Raw genomic sequence first — 18,606 nt, forward strand, 5'->3', positions numbered from 1 at the left:
AATGTGGCTACTAGAAAACTTAAAAGTCTATATGAAGCTCACATTTGTGTCTCAATTTACATTTTTATTGGGCCGTACTTTCTCTAGAGGCTAAGGAGATCATAACAGTGTAGCTACACTGCAGTCCCATCACTAAACATTTTTGTCGGTTGTCATAGTTCGTTAGTCACTAATTCATAGTGTATAATGTAGATTCAATACCCCTCAATGTATATTTTTGTTTTCTTTATACCTCTCTAGTGTCCAACAGTCTTTTCTCATTTCTTGAGAATCCATTTCTTACTTTGCCTACCTGGCAAATTTTACCTTTTAATAGTTTGCGGAAGCATTATCTTCTCTGCAAAAATGTTCCCTAAACTCCCTCCTCCCACACCTGTACCCCAGGTGGAGCTAAACACTGTCCACTGGGCCAGAACAGAGTCTTGCCCAGTATCTACTGAATTCTGCTTGTTGCGCACAGGGATAGGTGGTGGAGAGATACCAGTGTGAACCAGAGGGAGATGGACCCTGACTCTGCCAGCAGTGCTTGCATTTAGAATGGGGTACAGTCACAAGATGGTGTGAAAAGATGCTAATAACAGCGGAGATTAGGGAGCACCTCATAAACATATGCTTCCCAGACTATTTCTCCGTGATGGATAATCATATTAAGCCTGAACTATGAATGTCTGAGGCCACAGGAACCCTGGGTTTATAAAAATACTTTTGTGTTTAAGTATATAAACTGAAGGGCATCTTTTCACATCACAATTGGTTAAAATGAGTGTTGTCTTCAAAATACAAATTACTGAATAGGCATTCTGATATTATATATATGCCCCGTATCACTGCAATGACTCTCTTAGCCAGGAAACTTAGGTATTGATTTTTCAAAAACAAAGAACAACAAAGGAGCCTCACCACAATTAGCACGATTAAGTAAAAATGAATTCCGCAAAAGGTCCACAATTTACTTTCACTAAGGCACTATCAAAAAAGAGTTCAGGTTTTCAGTGATTGGATTTTTGGGGGGTATAGAAGATGGATTAATAAGAGGTGAGCACCTTTGTTAAGTCATCTGACAAATGGTTGTAGACTTTAACACTAGCGTTGGAAGGCAGGACCGATACTCTGCTGGTTGGGTCAACTGTGTAACCTCACTTATTAGAAGGCTGTTTGTCTATAAGCCTCAGTGATCCAAAACCCAGTTAAGGAGCAAAAACAATGCTTTTCAAAGCAACATTTGAGTGGTCTGAATAGCTGTCCCAAAGTCTATGCATTGAGGTTGATGTGTCTTACTCCTTGGTGAGCACATCAGCTTCTTACGTAAGATCTATTTAGTTTTACTGTACGGAATTGTGGGAAGTGAAGTTATCTAGATTCTCAGTCTGCACCAGACTAGAAGCTGCTGGTCCGAAGAGGAGGAAAATACCAGCGGCAGGCATGCTGTGGCAATAGAGAATAAGGGCAACAGATCGTCAGTTAGTGAAGGGGAAAAGAGAAACTGCAAAAGGCAGAACGAATCATGAAGTCATAGCATCCTAGAGTCCTTCAGCGCAGCCATTGATAGCTTATGCACCTCCTGGGAGCATCTCTTAACACGTGGGAAGAAGCCTGATATAGAAGAGAAACTTGATGTATTTGTTGAATCCACTACAACCTACCATAATAAACACTTTTAATAAAATTAACCCTGACTTTTTAAGAAAAAGCCAAGTGAAAGAAAGAAAGAAAGAAAGAAAGAAATCCAATAAACTGCTTAAGGAAAAAAATTTATAACCCATTTTAGAAAATCTTTGCATAATACTTAACAGTTTTTTTTTTTAAGAAGTTTGACTTTTAAAGGGCCAGATTCCAATTCTGCTGATCATCACTTAATTGGAACAGTTTGTTTTGCATCAGTCCTGGATAAATGATATACTATGGAACAGAAGGTTTTACTAAGTTGCCTTGAACAGATTTCAAACTAGTATATACACACAATAAGCCATCATATGAAGTTTAAACAATATAAGACGGCAACAGATTGCACAGTTGAGTCACTAAGGTAATGTAAAATAATTGTTCTAAAATGCACTATCACCATTAAGCAAACTATTTCTACAATGGGCCCAGCACGGTGCTGGGTGGTGGATTTATTAAGCATATTAACCATTGCTTTCATTATTAAGACTTGAAGGTATTACAGAACTTTCATATTTTTAAAGGTAAAATGAAATTTTAAATGTACAATACAGTCATTACATAACAGGCACAGAATACTGTTTCATGACTAGGATAATGAGTTTTGGGGTTTTTTGGGGGGGGTGTTTAAGTGCGCTAGCAACTCTATTTTCAAATGTTATAGAATTCTTAAGGATACGGACACCTCCTTGTAAGAATGGAGTGCCTCATCCACTCATTTGTTTGTATAATAAGTGTTTTAACACAGGCATGCCATTTCTGAGTTAGGGGTGAGGCGAAGCTGTACTTCAGCGTTTTTGTATCAAGCAAAAACAATTTCAGCAACGGCACTCATTTCCCCTGGTAATTTTTTTTTTTTTTTTTTCATGGCGAGTTACTAAATGCTAGATGCTAGAGTCAAAAAGAAACCTGACATCTGGGGAGGTGTTGAAGGGGTGTTAATAGTTCTAGTTGGATGTTTGGGGGAGCATTGAGGATAGGATTTTTAAAACAGCAAATGCAAGGTCGGGGATGGGGTGGGGGGTGGATTATGGTTTCGTAGGACTCTCTCCCCTCTCCACTTTCTCTCGCCACCAATCCATATGCCCCCCAGTTTAGAGGCGGGTGCAGCGAGATTAAGCTGCAGGAAACCGAGAGGCTCCACAGCGCTGCCGCCCCGGCCTCGTGATGTAATTGTTATTTCTTATTCGGAGACAGAACCGAGGAGAGCTGCCGAAGAAGTGGCAGCCCTGCTCTTTTTGCCTCGCCTGGTAGGGTCAAATTCTCCCCGGCGTGATGTAGATTCGCCGACTGACTCCGCTGGAGACTTCGCAGTGACAAAGCAGCTGAAGACAAACCCTGCTCCTGGGTCCTACGTCCGTCCAAGGAGCTGAACGGGGCACTCCTCAGGTCTCCTCCCCAGTGTTCCTCTCCGAGTCACTCCACATTTATTCCCGGGCGCCTGCTGCGTGCTAAGGCGTGGGGTCAAAGTGACCTGGAGTTAGTGCCCGTGCCCCCCAAGACCAAAGCAGGACACATACATTGCAAGGTGGTGGAAGCTGGGGGTGGGTGAGAAGGAGCCGAGGGAAAGCGCGTCTTGGCGGGGGGGCGGGGGGCGATGGGAGGGGACGCCGAGGCGCCAGCACCCCGGCGGGACCTGGGCGTCCCGGCCCCCAGGCTGTGTCCCAAACGCGAGCCCTCGGCCTGGGTGACGAGGACGAGCCCCCGGGGCCCGGGAGGAGCTGTCCAGGCGGTCAGGGGCGGCTGGACAGAGCCGGGAGCCGAGGGGGCCGGCTCGGGCGCGTGGAGCACCCTCCTCTCCCGGCCGACGCGGTCCTCCCGCCGCCGTGGGGGCCCTGCAGCCCCCGCCCGGCCATCTGGAGGGCGGGCAAGGAGGAAAACAGCAAAACCGGGGGGTGTGGGGGGAGGCTCCTCAGCGCCCTGGAGCCGCGGGGACCCGAGCGGCTTCCTCCAGCCCCGGTGACAATGGGAGGGAGGGGGAAAAAAGGGTTAAGAAACTTGGCTGAAGAGCTGCATGGCGTGGAGCGGCGAGGGGAGGGACTGGGCCGCGGCGGACTCGGCGGCGGAGGGAGGAGCGCGGCTGCGGGCGGGCGGGCGGCGAGCGAGGCGCTCAAAGTCAGCCTCGCAGACATTGCAGCAGAGCCCCGAACTCGGGAGGCGGCGGCGGCGGCGGTGGAGGAGGAGGAGGAGGCGGCGGCCGAGGCGGACGGACGACCCGGCCCCGAGCCCTCCCGCCCGCCCGCGCACGCCCGCCGGTGGCCCCGCGGCCGCCCCTGCGCTCGGCAGCGCTGCCGATCTGAGGGAAGAGCTCGCCGGGGCGCCGGGGAGGACGGGGCGGCGGGGCGCCTTCGCCGAGTGAGCCTGACGGAGCCCGAGGCTCGGAGCGCGGCGGCCTCGGGTGAGTGGCGGCCGCGGCCGGGGGCTCCGGGAGCGGCCGCGGGCGCCGCCGGAAACGGCCCGGGAGCGCGGCCCGCGGCGGCGGCGGCGGCGGCGGCGGCGGGCAGGGCCGCGGGGGCGTCGGGGCCGCGGGGATCGCGCGGCCGCCGGCGAGAGCGAACGCGGACGGCGGGGTGGGCTCGGCGACCGGGAGGAAGCGTTTCCGGGGACGTTCCGCCCCTCCTGCCGGGTCCGAACCTTCCCGGGAACTCGGGGGGCCCGGGCAGCCGGGCCGGCAAGTTGTGGAGTTGGCCCCGGGCTCACCGGCCGGTCTGTGGCAGTCCTGGGCCGAGGGGCCGCCGCCGTGTGTCCCCTGAGGCGGGCCGGGCGCGGGTGGCCCGGCTCGGGTCGCGCCCCCGCTCGGCTGCCCCCTCGGCCCGGAGTCCGGGCGCTTGTCGCCGCGCAGCTCTCGGTCCTGCTGCCCGGGGCGACCTGGGCGGCGCCGGGCGCTGCTACCCGCCTCTCGCCCGGTGCCTCCCCGCTCCGCGCTCGCCGGATTCCGGGTCGAGAAAAGTGAACAGGAAAGGGGACAGCTCTCCGGGCCCCCCCACCAGACCCCCAAGCCTGGCCGATCGGTCCTTGTCCTTCCCCCCCGCACTCCCCCACCTTCCCCGAGGGCGAGGCTCTTTGGACCCGAGGCCTCAACCATCACTTTCAACCCCCGAGCCCGGAGCGGGGCTCACGTTTGGGGTGAGCCCCGTGGAGGTCCTGGGAGGCGTCTTTTCTCTCCTCTTACATCTCTGCCCTCCTTATTACTAGTGAATATTGTTTTATGAACGGTTTCCCTGGAAATAGTCTACAAACCCTCCCATCCTTTCCAAAGTAGTTTCCAAATTTTAACCAAGAGTTGGTGTTCAGACTGGAAGAACAAAGGAAATCAACTGTGGCTCACAGGCGAGCAAGCCCGGACTCTGACACATGTTGATCTCAGAAGCATTGCAGGCGGTTCTACCTTCTATCTCATGAGTGATTTAATGGGTGTCTGAAGACAGTAAAAGAACAGAATGATAAGTACTTTTGCGTTCAGTTTCTTAATAGGACATCTTATTTTAGACAAAAATTAAGACGTTCCTACCTGCAAGGACTTCTCACTCAGTCGGTGGAACTAAGTTGGAGTTTGTCTCCGGTAATGTAAATGATTAAATTGTGAGATGGTCCGGGCCTGAAAAACCGTCTTTAGAGGGAGAAAGACTTTGTATAGGTGTCCAAAGTGAAAATAGGTGTTGGGTTATATACCATGAATGCTCTTTACGTTTGGGGGAGGGGAGTGGGATTTGTGAAGCAGAGGGCTTTGGTAACTCATTCTTTAAAGCTGTGAATCGCATTGAACCTACTTATTAGTGAATCATAGGTTTAGCAAGTGGGTGCATCTTCCCGATGGATTATTCAGTGTTTAATCATCGGTTTGCCACCTTCGTGGAAGAGGCCCTGAAATGAGTGGACTTTTTAAACACATCTAGTGCTTCCATTGCCTGGCACCTAACTGGGCTGCTGCCTGGAGTATGTTGAAATGTTTTTCAACTTAGAAATAAGTTGCTTTGGTTTTGCTCGGGGCTTCAGTGATGGTGAGTGGGTTTAGCTGGTTCCGAGAATAAGGCTTCATCACCAGTAGCAACTTTTCTCTGTCTGGAATTAGTTCCTAGAGACAAAGAACAATCAGTCAATGAAACAGCTGTGGGATTGTTTCTCTAGTCCACTTCATTCACTCTGGTGGGGAAACACCTCCTTCCACACCTACCCCTGAAAGTGCCCTATGAGTAAATACGTATTAAAAAAAAAAAAAAAAAAAAAAAAGGTCTGCTCATTGTTAGTTTTACTCAAGTGAGATCTCTGCAGTGCTCTTGAAGCAATTGAAAACCTTGTTTAATGTCTGCGGGAAAACTTGACTTAGATCCATATATTGCATTTGCCTCCAAAACTCTGTAGAACTTGGAGTTTACTAATTGAAACATCCTAAAAGATTGTAGGTCTGTAAGAAAGAAGTGTCTGTAGAAGAGGCTGAAGGCTCCTCTGACTCTTGCAGTTTTAAGAGCAAAACATCATGATAAAAAATAACCTATACCACCACCTAGAGTCTGTTTGTTAGTTTATTGCTCCTGAAGTTTGCTTAAATTGACATGTCTCTTGTGGTTCCAGTAGGGTCAAAAAATGATGAAGAAGTGCTAGCTTTCAAAAGTCCATCCGAGAGAACAATTATTTGTGTAATAAATAACAAGTGCCAATTTAAATTATCCATGGTGCCTTTAGAAATGAAAATTATGACATATCAAGTTGAGTGGCTATTCTCCAAAAGGTACTAATTCAAAAGAATTTAAAACAGGGAATTTTCAGTTTGTGCTCCAAGTTTGCTCTCTTTGATGGCTTCACGACTTTTCTGCATTGTTAACCAGAAATTCAAGAAATGTTACAGATTAAACGTCATTAGGACTTTCTGAGGTCTGTTTCAAACAGAAGCAATGATAAAAGTGTAAAGGAGTGTTAAAACGCCAGCAATTCTGGAGATTTACAAGGTAAGAACGAGTGTAGGCAAAGTAGACTGAGGGTTCAGAGATGTTAAAAGTAAATCAGTGTGAAGTAAAGTGGTAATCTGTCTTGCTGGTAGTTTATACTTGGTAAAGCAATCTGTTAAATGGGAGACCTGGGGATGGCAGCTTTAGTGCCATGTGGCTTATCACACTGTCTGGAGGAAGTAACGTTCCTTCTTTAAATGGTGTAACCTGAGAGAAAGATGGCCTCCAAGATCTTTAATTAAGTACCAGTTGAACAGAGAGAACTAGAGCACTGTATTAATTCTGTCAAACATCACTATTTTAGAACATTGAGGACAACTAAAAATGAATTAACTCATATCTGAAAGCAGAGTTTTATGGAAGGTGACAGATGAGGCAAAATATGTCAATCTAATGGAACAAGTAGGGAGATAAGAAGATATGTCATCCTTGGCTCTCTAGTAAGATGAGAGGGAAGAAGGTTATTATTAATTGTACAGATTTCATTACAAACCAATAATAGGCGGCAATGATACAGAAGATGATGTTAAATCAAAGTGACTTAGGATATGTGATGGTAAAGGGATGAGACTTAATTTTAAGACTTGCAGATTGTAAGACACTTGAAAGCTCGTATTTTAAGTGTTATTTTGGAAAAGTAGTTTTGTGTATCAGGTTAAAAGATAATTCTGCCAAAACAAGTTCAGAACATCCAATTTTCATCAAGAAAGTATTGTTCAGCTTAAACTGTGATAGGATCAGTTTTGTTTTTCAGACTTTAGATTGCCAGATACCGTTAGTTTTTAGAGTTTAGGTTAATAAAGAAGAATTCTTGTTTATCTGTCAGTGCTACACCTCTCTCTCTATTGCTCTCTCCTCTCCCGCCCCCTTTTCTAAAGTAAACAGCTTCTGCATTTTGGGATGTGTTCTTTCATGAAAATGCCCTCATTTGTAGCTTCCCTTCTCGGATGTGGTGAGGGGCGGTTTCTTTACTTGTGTGCTTTTTCCATATGCCCCTTCAGGAGGCTAATATACCATCCGGGTGCATTTTGTTTTGTTTTAATACTGATTTACTGTTTTGTGGGTGAAGACAAGGGAAAGAAGCATTTGCTCTTTTAACAAAGCCCCTGTACCCACATCTTCCAACTGAGGAAATATTTTTATGAAAAGTGTATTGATCACCAAAAAGCACATTGATTACTATTGAAAAGTCAAACATTCTCAACAGAATAGGGCAGGGGGAGGGACCTCAGGATAATACACTTGAATCCCTGAACTGAATTGTTCAAGATTCATTTCCTTAAGTTGCTATCAGGAGGGTAATGAGCAAACTCATTCTGTAGTATTTAGACACCAAAACAATCACCGAAATGTAACAGGATGGTCACTAAGACTTGAAAAGGTAGAAATCAGGAGTGTCAGATGATGTAGCAGACCAGTGGAATGGGACTGAGGATTATTATGTCCAGAGGTTGGAATGAACAAAAAGTAAATGGAAGAGAGAGATCTTGTTTCCGTATCCTGTTTGCATCTGATGCTGAAGCAGGGACATGAATTGCTGATGGTAATGGATTCCCTTTTATGAGGGCAGCAATATTATATAAATAGTGGTTGTTTGGAGGGGGAAAATGACGAATTCCCCATTTGTGCCTGTGCATACTTTGCTTTTGAGTGTCTCTTAAATCTACCTAAGTTGGAGCTGAAAACTGGGTACCAGGATAGAACCAGGACTTACAGTTTGTTTGGAAGAAAATGAATTCATATTAGGTCACCTTTTCTTTATTCTTTTAAGAACTTGTGTTTTCTAAGGGTCTTCCTGAACATGGAAAAGAGTGCTGCATTTGGGTAGTGAACTAGAGACTTCGTTTATAGGATTGCTGATGAAGATAACTCAATGTAAATTACTACAGAAAGAATGTTTTCTTTAAGCACATTATCAGGGGCAGGGGAAAACTGCAAATAAGAGACATCTGAAGTCTTATCAGGGTTTCTTCACACATTATGTTATAAATGCCCATCTGTTGTTTTTTTGTTCCTTGAAATTTAACATTCAATTTGATGGATATTGAATATTTAGGATTCTAAAAATTAGAGGTCACTTAGAACAGACCTTTCCTTTCACTTTACTACAGTTATGAAGGGCAGTTTTAATTTTTCATAATAAATACAGCTTCTGAGATAACATTATACTAACTGTTGCCATTATAATAGTACATTCTCTGCACTATGAACCTTGAAATTCAAATGGATTCCTGCACTATATTGCAAATATTACAGATAAAGCATTACAAACCTTGTGGTATTTTAGAGTGTCAATACACCCGAAACAAGGTAATTTTTTTTTAAGTTCATAGAACACTGAGAAGATCAGAAAAGAGGGAAACGTGATACATTTTACCACCGTATTTGCATTTTGTTAAAATTAATACCTTAGACCATGCTGGGATAACATTTGGCCTAGAACTCTAGGAGCAATAGAATGAGAGAGAGATTTAAAGAATTCATTAGGAGATTGGCAATTCAAAAATGTAGTTATGAAACGAAAGGACCACTATACTGTATTTACTAAGTAGTATTAAGATTTTTTTCTCATTGTCTTTACCAGATTTTAAGATAGATTGTTCCTGAAGATAATGTTATGGATAACTACCTGATTTGGATAATTCTTCTGATTTGTTTTTTGGTTGTAATAAATTCAAGGATAATTCCAGAATATGTTGAAACTTTGGCTAGGAGGATGCTTGTGACATCGATCCGTCTGTCCATCCATCCTTCCTCCCTTCCTTCTCTCTCTCCCTCTTCCCCTCCCCACCTTTCTCCATCCACCTGTCCTCTTTCCCACCCTTTCTTCTGTCTTACCTTCCTCTTTTAATAAATGAGACTGGTGGAGGGGGGAGCATTTTGTTAAGAAATTTGGAAATAGAATTTCTTCTCTGACAGGATTAGTAGTTGTGTTTGAAATTCAAAGCTAGCATGTTACACTCTCCCCAGGAAATTTTTTGACTTGGTGTACCTCAGGGAATAAAAACTCTAAATTAAAACCCATCTTGCCTCTTTAACTTTGTGTCATTTAGCAAAAATGTCTTTAAGGATGAAAGGAAGAGACCCTTATTTGCCTTAAATTCCAGGTCACTCTGTGACTAAGCCTAGTGCTTCAAGAAATATTAAACTAGAAGTCTGCTGAGAACTTGAGTCATCAGCTTAAGATACCACTAGGACCAGGACAGCGCTTACTGACCTGATGCTGGTGTTTATTCAGAGCTTTGGTGGAACGGACGGAGTCTCTTGCCCTTGGACTTCTAATTAAGAGAGTCTTTTTTCAGTCACGTGTTGAATGACAGGGCTTCTTATTTTCAAATCTGTAATTTGGTGATGAATTGAGGACAGATCAGGAACTAAGGAATTAGGAGCTTCTCTCGTTATTGGGATGCTTTATTTTACCTGTACCAGCAATGTGAGGTTACTGGGTGAAAAGTCAGGTGATTAGCTTTAGATAGATAAGAGGAAAGCTTAAGTCACATAGTGGTTACACTAGCTTCTCTTTGTAATTGTGGGCTTTTAATTGTTGAATTTGCCCATACTGTGTATAACATGTGAACATCTTAAATATGTTACCGTATTTTAAAAAGTCGGATGATAATTTAGCATTGCAGTAGTTAGGAAATCATGTTTATATGCAGTCTTAAAGTGAAAATAGTATTATAATTGTGTTGATTTAATAACATAATGTAGATAAGAGAACTTGCATGTGACAGAACGTGATCAAAATTTGAGAATTAGAAGTTCGAGATAAAAAAGGGTTTTCTCGGGGGCCTGGGTGGCTCAGTGGATTAAGCCTCTGCCTTCAGCTCAGGTCATGATCTCAGGGTCCTGGGATGGAGCCCTATATCAGGTGCTCTGCTCAGCGGGGAGCCTGCATCCCCCCCCCCCACCCCCGCCTGCCTCTGCCTACTTGTGCTCTCTGTCTGTCAAATCAATAAATAAAATCTTTTTTTAAAAAAGGGTTTTATCTTTTAAGGGATCTCTTCAGAATTTGAGAGACAGGAAGTCTTTAAGGGATTGTAACTGGTTTTTGAAAAGCATACTTTCTTAGATTTTTTTTGATTCTTGAGTTTATGAATTTCTAGTAATCTATAACAGAGTGGTGGATGTATACACTAGGGGAAAAAAAAAAACAGATTAAGGGAAGGAGGGTAGATAGAAGAAGGGGATGAACACCAAGAAAAAGTACTAGAAAACCTGTGAAACCCTCCCAGATAGGATATAATAAGAAACATCCTCAAAGGAATTAATCACAGTTTCACTTTTTTTTCCTGTAAAAGGAGTATTTGCACAATGGGTCATGTAGGCTCAAGTTTGATTTTTGAAAAATTAATTTTTAAATATTTGTTATGTTGTCCCACATATACTTTTTCTAGCTTAGGATCTGCTGCTAAAACAATGTATGATACAGATAATGGGAAAGTCCTTTTGTTTCTCTGGGTAACGTCATTAGATTATAAAGCAAGGGGGATTCGTTTGACTTCTAAGTTCTGGAATTCTGGTTCTATATATCGATGTATGCTGTTGTCAGTAAACAGTAAAGATTTCAAGCCTATGGTTTTAACAGGAGTAGACAAGGGGAAAAACTTGAAATAGAGAAAAGCTACCTTTTTTTGCATTGTCCTTTTTTATTAGGAGAAAGATCAGGAAAAGGAAGAGGATGGGGGGGCACCTGCTTTGGCCAGGCATAGAGCTGGCACCTTTACAGTTCCATGTGGTATAAAGCTATTATTTTCTCTACTTACAGAGAGAAATCTAATCTGAAAAATTCTCGAGGTCACACAGCTAATTTCATTGATAATGATTTGCTTTATCATGAGAATATGCCATCTTTATAAGAGAAAACCAGTCTCTATTTGATTTCTAGAATGTCATCAACGATCCTGCTCCCAAACTTGATAGCCAGAGAACTCAAGGAGCACATCCAGTCCACCCAGCCTGGATTCTCAAAAACCAGTCCTAGGAGGAAGGCACTCTTATTTCCAGTTGATAATTCTGCAGGAGTTATTGTTAATTCTCTGGAGAACTAATGCCCCATTCCCTGTGCTTACCTGAAAAATGTAAGCACCAAGGGCAACCATGAAAGCTCTTTTCCCTCCTCAAATGCTAACTCTTGGAAAGTATACCACAGAGTTACTATAATGTTCTTTGAGGCAGAGAAAGCAACTATTTTTCTCGATATAATTCATTAGAACACCTTGTCATGGTCTTAATCCAGGTATTCCCAAGGCTAATTATGTTTGTCTACTTCAAGGAGCAGTTTCCACAAATTCAGACCCGGAGCTCTTCCTGGTTGAAAAGTTAAAATTCTTGACTATAACGGTTCTTGACATGAATTTTGTTTCATTCATTGCCCTATCTTTACCCACAATAATTTTATTTTAAAGACTATGTTATGCTAATAAACTAGGCTCTTTGATACAAAGAGGAAATTAATAATGTGTTTGTGAATTTACCAGAAGGAAGCAGAAATAGAAAGATGAGTATTTGGCTTCATTTTGGGAGTAGACTATTGTCAGGAAAGAGATTTTTGATTTTAGGGAGGTTTGTGGCATATAGTGTATTTTTAAGTGTACATTAGACATGCTCTTTTATTGTTAAGGTCATGAGAAATGTAGTCTTAAACCTCTTTACCTCTTTTTACTTACCTCATTTAAAATTTATGGAATTTTGAACCCAAAAGAGTTAAGCCGAGGGGCACCTGGGTGGCTCAGTGGGTTAAGCCTCTGCCTTCGGCTCAGGTCATGATCCCAGGGTCCTGGGATGAAGCCCCACATCAGGCTCTCTTCTTGGCAGGGAGCCTGCTTCCCTTCCTCTCTCTCTGTCTGCTTCTCTGCCTACTTGTGATCTCTGTCTGTCAAATGAATAAATAAAATCTTAAAAAAAAAGAAAAAAAAAAAAAAAGAAGCCCAACTGGTTCCCTCTACATTAAAAGGTACAGTCAAATTCAAACAACATTGGAGACACAAGGATGAGTAATAACGCTCATATACATAATATTTTCTAGTGTGCTTTGGATTTTGAATTGCCAAGTAAATGTTGGATAAACAAAAGGGTTTCTATAAAACCTGCAAAAGAATGTTTTACTATGATGTTTTATTAAGAGGATATATTGTATCTGGCCAGGTAAGAAAGAAACTACATAAGCGAACTATTGGAGGGGGGCAAACTTTCTAGGGTTCAGATACATATTTACATATTTCCCTAACCCATCCATGCCTTTTTAAAAAATTTAATTGAAATAGAGTGAATCTCCATGAGGCCTGGGATTGAAGATAGAAATTTTGTATTCACCATCTGGTTCTTTCCCAATATCCAGATGTTTGGTGGTGTTGAGGCAAAACTCAAAGAATTGCATTGTTTACTTTGTTAATAAAACATTGCTTTTACCTATCCTAGTAATTCTTGACTGACCTGAATCAACATCATATTTTCCTCTTCCTGTTTTGTTTTGTTTGGTTTTCAGCTTTTATGAGTTGAAGTAATTTCATAGAATCCTTAGATTTTCAGATTGGAAGGGAATTTGATAAAACCTAAGGATGCTCCAGGTTTAAGTATATTTGTCCTAGAGGTATTTTGTCCTCCCCGTTTTCAAACAAGTTGGTTTTATAGAGGCATCATAATGAAAAAGCACATAGGATAGGTGGTTGGTATAAACTATAAATCAAATAGTAGTAAATGCTACTGTTTAGCCCTTACACACCTTTTTCTTTTGATCTTACTTTCTCTCTCTTTTTTTTTTTTTTTTTTGGTTTCCTCTTTTTCCTGTTTTCCCTTTTGTTTTCTCAATTTCTAATTTGTCCTTGTTTTGTTTTGTTTTTTTCTTTTTTCTTTATTGCCAGGGTATACCTGTGATGCAACGGGGTAAAATTACTTGCTTATCTTCCAACGTTGTTAATGCTATGATGTCTGGAAATGTGGAATCACTATATTGTACACCTGAAACTAATATTACACTGTATGTTGACTAACTGGAATTTAAATAAATACTGGAAATAAAATAAAATAAAATATCCAAAACAGTTGCTTGCATTTTACAGAGGAGGAAATTGAACCCCTGAGAATTTTAGTAAATTTTAAAACTCATCCAGACAGCAGGGGTGCCTGGGCGGTTCAGTGGGTTAAGCCTCTGCCTTAGCTCAGGTCATGATCTCAGGATTCTGGGATTAAGCCCCACATGGGGCTCTCTGCTCAGCGGTGAGCCTGCTTCCCCACCCTCTCTCTCTCTCTACCTGCCTCTCTGCCTACTTGTAATCTCTCTCTGTCAAATAAATAAATGAAAATCTAAAAAAAAAAAAAAAAAAAGATAAGGAATCCTGAGCTCCTTAAAGGAAAAAAAAAAAAAAACCAAAACTCACACAGATAGCAGTTGAGTAAACCCAGGATAAGAAATCAAGTCTTAATTTATTTCACACTTTGTTTTATTAAGGCAGTCTCAGCAAGAGGGCTATGTACCAGGTGTTAAGAAGTAGTTATTAATCTTTGGTGATGGATCTAGCAGTAAAGTCCAAGCTGACCTCATGATAATCAGAAAGACAGTCTTGAGAAGTACAGTGAGGCAGAGCCAACTACACCCCCCCACGTCTTTGTAGCCTATTTTCTTCTCCTGGGATTGAAATATGGTCTTTAGAACAGTCTTACGATTCATGTATTCTAGTGGTTGGAATGTTACTTTCTAGGCTGAGAATTTAAAACAAGTTTTACAGTGGAGCTATGCATCTATTCATGCAGCTTTGTTCCTACATGTTATATACATTTTGAGTTCTACTTAAAAACCAGTAGGGAAACTTCTCTTTGTAGGTTAACAGAGCCAGGTACCTTTAGTTGACTAGTGGGATCAAAATACTCACAGGTCAGCTCTGGTTATTACTGAAGAGTCATGTTCTAAAATCATCAGTGCAGATAGTTGGGTGTCTCAGTTCAATTGGGAATATACGGTAAGGTTATGGCCCCTGTTTCAGTGCTCTCCTGTGAAAAGGTAACTGTGTGGACGAAGGTGGTGATGCCCTAAGGCAAGGGTGTCGAGATCCACCCTTCTAGAAAGAGAGCAAGAGAAGAAACCTAATGGTAGCCCAGACTGACCACATTTTAACCCTGGTGAAGCAGATTGAGAAGGAATATTCTCACTCCTGAGACAGTGGGCAAGAGTGTGTAGATGCTCACTACAGTCCCCAAGCCTCCAGTAAGATCAGATTTGTCTCTCACAGTTCTCTGTACTCCTTCCTGATTGTAATAGTCCCACTTGTTTAGTGTTTGTGTTTCTCAGTAGACCCTAAGCTCTGTGAATAGGGGCTTTTCATCAGTGTACTTTTGGTACCGTAGGTGCCTGGCACAGAGAAGGCTCTTATAAACATTTGTTGAAATGAACCGTACCAATCCCAGTTACTGGTAAAATCTGGCTTTGGGGGGGTCAGGAATGGAGTCCTTTATGTATTTATATATAACAGCAGCTAATTATTATCTGTAGCTAATTCGTAGTAGCTACTGTTCTACAGGTTTTTTTTTTTTCTTTAGACTGTTTAAATTAGGACTTCTAAAAGGGATAATATTTCTTCCTTAAAACTTATCATCATCTTTCTAGGCATATTAATTGTGAAGAAAAATCTGAAACTATTGGTGACATTATAATTACTTGGCACTTAAAATTGTTTTATAATGCTAGGTTTCTTCAAAAATACACAAATAACTATATTAGAAAACACATTTAGCGAAACCTTTGGGGGAACATTTAATTATTTTTTAAGGAAACAAATTTTCTTATAGAGCCTTATAGATAGTCTCCTTAGGTTATGGTAATGGTAAAAACCACCAGCTTGACACATTTAATCGCATTGGATTTGACTGGTTGGGAAGATGGAGGCATTTTGAAATCTCATGTCTAGAATTAATTTTGGTGTTAATTAATCTAAAAGAGGCCATCAAGAATGACTTGATGATTCAAACCCTACTAAGTTGGAGGACTTACGTAGTATATGAAGCCCCTTTGCTGTTGTTTTAACTAGTAACTGCTCTTCTCTGGAGGTGAATCTTCTGTTAGAACACTGTTATGTTCAACTAGATTAATAATGCTAAGGTAGAGAAGAAATTTATTTTAAAATGGAGCTCAGAAATGTCTAAATTAGCCATTTTCAAATGCGAAAGGAAATGTATAGATTATCAGGGATATATATATTTACAACACTGAGATTTCACAAATGCTCTTAAAATAACTTTAACCCAGTTTCTTGCTTTGTGAAGACAAAGTGTTTTTACTAAACTTCAAGCATGCTTGGAAGGGACGTCTTCTCTCATGGCTCGCATAGATTTTTTTTTATGTCACATGCTTATAAATCATAGTAAAAAAGATATGCAGGCCAATGGACTATTGTCCAAAGTAAGAGGGTAGAAAAATTAGCACATTTACTAATTATGTGATATATTCTACTTTGTGCTTTCAACATTGTTTTATCCTGATTAACTGAATTGTCTTTGCCTTTCATTGTTCCTTAATGTCAGTCAGTATATTAGAGAATGCATGAATTCTATACATTGGTATAAATTTTCCAAAGTAGGATTCCTCAACAAAGACCCAAACTTAATCTCTGTATTCATAAACTGACTCTTGTAACTAAGACATGATGTGTTGTTTGAATTAACAGCATTTTCCTTTGCAGTAAAAAGGGTGAATAAGATTCTGAATCATTATTTTCTGGTAATTTTCTCTGCTACCAGTGTTGGTTTTAGTTCTGACTACTCATCCATCCATGTATTTTACATTTTATACATCCTCGTATGCCTTCTGATAATGCCAAGTGACACTTTCCTTTGAAGGTGTCATTCTAATAGCATGAACACATTTACTTTGAGTTTTAAACTCTGATGCCGTGTTTTCTTACACCTTAACACATAATAAATTTCTGTCATTGGATTTAGTCATTATTTTAGTACAACACTGATCTTTCTGTTAAAAATTATTGTATGTTCCAATTAAAGGCATATTACCTTCACCTGTAAGGTTCTGGTGGAATGACAGCATTGATTAATACTGGAAATAGGTAAAATGGGCTTTGGACAGTCAACAGTAAGGACAAAATTAAAATCTGATGATTAATCGTCTGAAAATTGAAAATTAATATGCATTTTTTCACAAGAATCCCAGATGAAATCCAGAATCTGTTATCTGATCTTTACATTGTTTTCATGTGTTGCAATGAGAGTAGTAAGAAAGTTTTCTAGCGGTATGAAGAGACTGGAAGAGGGATAATAATACACATTACTATATGCTACAAGTAAAGTACCCCGGTGATGACAGCATGTTAGTTTGGACTACATCTGATTTGATTTTACACTGAAATTTTTTTTTTCACTGTAAACAAAAAACAAGGTTTTTTTGTCTTTATATTTTGAAATTCTGATAGATGTGAACAGAAATCCATATACATATGGGTGTACAAAAGAGGTATTTTCAAAGATATCCAGCTATGAATTTGTCTGCTGGGGAGAAGTTGTGAGTTGTAATTGCTTTCTGTGGCTTAAGTCATTTTCTCTGTTAAATACTTAAATGAAGCATCAGGAAAGAAAGAAAAAATTGTATTCATACATATTGCCTTATATTTGAGTGTTGCAGAAGCTAGCCATTCTTGATGACCATTGTTAACCTTTAAAAAGAAGAAAAGAAATAGGGAGGGGATAGAAAGTTTTGTGGGCATGGGGAAATTACTTCTGAGGTCTCTTCACTTGCCCGCATATTTTGCTTTAGGCCAGTTTGTGCAGTTTGGCATGTGTAGTGCATTCTAGAGGATGGTGAGAGATCCAAATTTGTGGTGAAAATACTAGTATCCTTAACACGCTGTCTGTTGGTTTAACTATTAATCAGAGATACCGTGAAGAATAAAGGATTAGAGCCAGAGACAGATAGGTTTCAATATGGCTCAGCTGAAGCTATGAAAGGGGCGAGTCATTTAATGTTCTTCTGGACTCAGTTGGTAAAATAAGGGGGTTGGGTTAGAATCATAATTTGGTTCTTCTCAACTCCGTAAGAGTCAGTATCACTTCAAAAATGAGGTTTTACTGTTGCATGCATGGAGTAACAGGGTGCATAGAACTAAGGGCTGGGAGGATGTCCCTTATGATTTTTTGAGCTTGGCATTTAATATTTTACAGCAAAGTTTTTAGCTTAACATAATTGAACTTGTACTAGATAGGGTTAATAGGCTAGAACAAAAGGTCAAAGCATAAGGCATTAGGCTTAATTAAGGGAGAGCAGGAGTGGCAGGAGTGTGTGACAGTTAAATGGGTTTCCCACAGACTAATGTCGGTTACAGTGCAACCATGCCTCAACTTAAGTGGGTTATTTTGTGCAAAGGGCAGCAGTGATTAGCAGTTTGACATGCCAGACACTTCTGGCCAATCCCATCTGTTTTAGAGGTTAAAAAAGCACACCTTTATGAGCTGATGGATTGATTTGTGTGCCCGTCTGGTAAAGATTAGAAGTCCAAGGCCAATGCAGTAAATGTCAGTTATGGAATATTGTACTTTCTCCATTGGCTCATTGTTTTAACCGTCAACTGTTTTATAATGGTGGATTACTGCTGTTTATGGAGGTGGATGCAGGTTGGGCGGGGGAACAGGTGAGAGAGGAAGAAAAATATTTCCTAGACAGAATTGTGAATGCACATGTTCTTAGCAGGTGTTTCAAATGGAGATACGGCGTATTCTAGGCAGACTTGATTTTTATGGAGTATTTTTGGCCTGTTCCTTACAGTTTAAGTCACGTTGTGCTTTTCTGAGTGTTATCTGAACAACCCTGTCAGTCCAGGACTAAATTTTACATACACAATTGTTAACTTTCTTTATTTAGGTAACTCTTTTTCTGACAGATGGGTAGTTTATCTCTGATACTATTTATTAGTATGATTATATATACTTAAAAGTGTAATATTTTGTTCATTAACCTCCTGGGGAGGAGGAAAGAAAAAAGCAAAGAGAAAATGGGAAG

General features: G+C 41.3%; 1 protein-coding gene across 5 annotated transcripts in view; it reads left to right on the forward strand.

Moving 5' to 3' along the window:
- Positions 1-2,841: 2,841 nt before the first annotated feature.
- NRIP1 (nuclear receptor interacting protein 1) overlaps positions 2,842-18,606 on the forward strand; it is a 96,856-nt gene continuing 81,091 nt past the window's right edge. For 3 of the 5 annotated variants that reach the window (XM_032878014.1, XM_032878015.1, XM_032878019.1), the window contains exon 1: positions 3,859-4,060. The gene's annotated coding sequence lies outside the window, so the exon portion shown is untranslated. Of the gene's footprint in view, positions 3,191-3,858; positions 4,061-18,606 lie in introns of those variants that run through there. The other 2 variants (XM_032878017.1, XM_032878018.1) reach the window with 2 other exon arrangements.

The sequence above is a fragment of the Lontra canadensis genome, unplaced genomic scaffold (genome assembly GCF_010015895.1).
Source record: "Lontra canadensis isolate GAN:19392208 unplaced genomic scaffold, GSC_riverotter_1.0 scaffold62, whole genome shotgun sequence".
In the NCBI taxonomy this organism is placed as follows: Eukaryota; Metazoa; Chordata; class Mammalia; order Carnivora; family Mustelidae; genus Lontra; species Lontra canadensis.